The following is a 3516-nucleotide window of genomic DNA, read 5'->3' on the forward strand; positions in this document are numbered from 1 at the left end:
CATGTTTCTGACTCTCTAGCCCTCTCTCTTCCTCTCTGTGAAGAATCAATAAAATATTTTTTTAAAGTGTCCAAATTGTGACAGGTGAGTGTCTGGCCAACAGGAAGTCAGGTTACAAGACTAGGAAGTTCTTATTTGCATACCCGGAACCCATGAAAATCGCACCTATGGCAAGATCCCCTGGCCAGCTGCTGGCTTGGTGGGAGAGTTAGCAGGAGGCAGCGGGTACTGAGCTCAGGGGCAGGCCCATGGCACTGCCACGGCGAGGTGAGGGATGAGGAACGCACAGGGTCTGGAGTCTTTCCTTTTCCTCTTCCTCTTTCTTCTCATCAGGAAGCTCTCCCGGAAGCAGGAACCCCTGCCCCACCACCTTTAAGCCCTCATTGCTGAGTATCTCAATGAGCATATGTGCATTCACTCCTAGGAAGCTCCAGGATACATGCCTGCTTGTGTGTGCCTGCTGCTTGCAGGACATGCGTGTGTGCATTTGGTGCCCCATGTGCTCAGACCACACATGAGCTGGAGGTGGGCTTGGGTGGCTTCTCCAGCTCGGCAAAGGCCCCGATTTCATACTCACCATGGCCAAGGGAGCTTCCTGCCTGCATCGCTCACTGCTTGCAGCCTAAGAGGGGGAGGCTGAGGACCTGGGCCCTGTTATACACGGATCCCTAGAGCTGCTGTCTCAGGGGCCTCCAGCCGCTAACAAGCCCCCCAGGGCTCAGGCAGGAGAGACCCTATGGGTTTCTCTCCCTCCTGGAAACTGGAGACCCCAGGGTTCACTTCTCCGGCCCCCAGGCTCTGGTGGCAAAAAATGGAAAGGACTAATGATGATTTCTTGTTGTGGATGGCTGTCACAAATCCTCTCTCCACCCCATCAGTGCTCCCCAGGGCTTGTCAGTGCCCACCCTGCTTGGCAAAGCTGCTACCCAAGGAAAATGCACCTTGAACCCTGCCCTAAAGGGGGGAAGGAAGAAGTGGATCCCTTGATGTTGTTATGCAAATGTTCCCCAGGCTCAACTTCTTAGAGTGACCACAGCCCCTGGATCCCTCTCCCTGTTCTCAGAATTAGTCGCCAAATCTTCTCTACTCTTCCTCCCCAAATTCCCATCCCATCAGCCCCACCCGAACTCAGGCTACGACATTCCCACCTGTTGTAAAAGTTTGCAGCATCACCCTGACTGGTTTGGCTCAGTGGATAGAACGTTGGCCTGCGAACTCAGAGGTCCCGGGTTCGGTTCTGGTCAAGGGCATGGGCCTTGGTTGCGGGCATGTCCCCAGTGGAGGGGAAGGGGAGTGCGGGAGGCAGCTGATTGATGTTTCTCTCTCCTCGATATACCCTTCCTCTGTAGAAAATCAATAAAGTATATTTCTTATAAAAAAAAATCTTTGTTTTAAAAAAAAGTTTGCAGCATCACCTTCCTCTAGTCTGTCCTCTGCACCGGCCTCCAGAACAGGAGTCCTGGCTGTGTTCCCTCTCTACTCAGGGACCTTCCAATGCTCCCATTGCCCTCAGAGTAAAGTGTGAAATTCCCCATCTTCACATTTAAGACCCTTGTGATCTGGCTCCTGGCACCGTCTCCAGTTCCAAATTCATCCATTGCTCCATGCAAACTGTCACAAATCCGTTTAGTAAATTAACAAGAAAGTGAGGCAGAGCTCCAGCCAGTTTGACTCAGTGGATAGAGCGTCAGCCTACAGACTCAAGGGTCCCAAGTTCGATTCCAGTCAAGGGCACATGCCCCGGTTGCGGGCTCAGTTCCTAGTGGGGGGCATGCCGGAGGCAACCAATCAATGATTCTCTCTCATCATTGATGTTTCTATCTCTCTCTCCCTCTCCCTTCCTCTCTGAAATCAATAAAGATATATTTTTTTTAAAAAAAAGTGAGGCATAGACCCAGCCATTCCACCATGCTGACCCTTCCTCTGAGACTTCCATGCTGTATCCCACCATTGTGCCCCTCCCTGTGCTATTTCTTTTCCCCAACTCTTACCCTCCTGGCAAACTCCTAGCCCGGCTGAAAGACACATCTCCACCAGAAAGAAGATACGCACACATCGTTAGCCATTCATCCATTGACTGACATTAGGTTCTTTTCACATTTTGGCTCATGTGAATAGTGCTGCAATAAGCACCAGAGTTCTGGCTGAGAAATTTCACTTCAAGAATTAAATTTCATGACTGGTCATGAGTGTCATAATTTAGCAAACTCTGCCCTATACCAACAACCCCTGTCATATTTGGGGTCCTCCGAGAAGTGACCCTGAGACAAGGATTTGAGTAGAAGTAAGTTTACTTTGGAGGTTACCCAAAAAATACAAGGAAGGAAGTGGAGTATTGAGAAAAGACAGGAAAAGAGGGTAATAGGGCATATGCTCTCAGGCAACTTACCCCTGTGGCAGCTGGGATGCATTCACTCTGCTAACCTCTGGGAAACAGCATGGAGTTTTATTAGTTGCTTACACAAAATTCCTGCTTCTCTAAACCTGATTGCCCCTCAATTTACCCCATCCCCAGTTCAAGAGCACAGGCTGACTGCTTTAAAAAATCAGCACCCATTACCATAATGTCTGGGTAGAGCAGCAGTGCTGAAAAGCAATCCCCCCAGCCACCATCACCAGGGGACAACTGGCAATGCCTGGAGACTTTTTTTGTTGTCACAATGGAAAAGGGGCATCTAGTGGGTCAGGGCCAGGGATGCTATTAAATATCCCACAATGCACAGGAGACCCCCTTTGGTAAAGAATGAGCTGGCCCCAGATGTCAATGCCAACATTGAGAAACCATCAGTGAGGACGGGCACATGACCCAATTGGAATCAATACAAAATCAAATCCAAGTCTAGAAGCTTCTCAGGTCCCTGGAAAGTGCCATATGATTAATGATCTTTGCCCTTATTTTGCTAACACAGAAGGAGCGCTATAGCTGTGGGGGGTGGAAGAGAAATTGGAATGGGTACCATGTGGAGCCTGAGGATGACACTGATGCCAAGAGAACAATCTGTAGAGATGAAGATAAATTCAGCCCTCATTACTGTCACTGGATCAAATCTCCCTAAAGCTGGTCCTTATTAGTTACATGAGCTAATAATTGTGTTTGTTTAAACCAGCTGGGTTAATTTTTGTGTCACATGCAACCACAAGCACTCCAAGTGACAGGGGAATCAATGAACATTAACCCATCCTCTTTTCCTGGAGGATGCCCCTATATGAACACAACCTTGTCTTGGAGTACAATTGGTTGCAAGATATAGAAACCCACCCAAGCTGGTATATGTAAAGGGGTATTTATTACAGAGCTGCTGGGAGCCGGTTCATCCTTGCTGTTTCAAGGGACCTGGCATATATGGCATACTGTTCTTAATATGTTTGCTCACCTTCTTGGCACTATGTGTTTTAACCAAGGTCACCTCTCCAAGAAAGGTTGTTTCCCCAGGTAGAGATTTTCCCCTGAAGTCAGGGAGGGGGTGAAACTCCTTAACTAAGTGCCAGGCGGGTAGTTAATCACTTTAACTACAA

The 3516-nt window shown here is 48.7% G+C and overlaps 1 protein-coding gene across 1 annotated transcript in view; it reads right to left on the reverse strand.

Annotated features, from left to right (window-relative positions):
• The window catches only part of LOC107182383 (olfactory receptor 10T2-like), a 26120-nt gene that overhangs the window by 21172 nt on the left and 1432 nt on the right, over positions 1–3516 (reverse strand). The window lies entirely within an intron of this gene.

This window comes from Myotis davidii, unplaced genomic scaffold (assembly GCF_000327345.1).
Source record: "Myotis davidii unplaced genomic scaffold, ASM32734v1 scaffold56, whole genome shotgun sequence".
NCBI lineage: Eukaryota > Metazoa > Chordata > Mammalia > Chiroptera > Vespertilionidae > Myotis > Myotis davidii.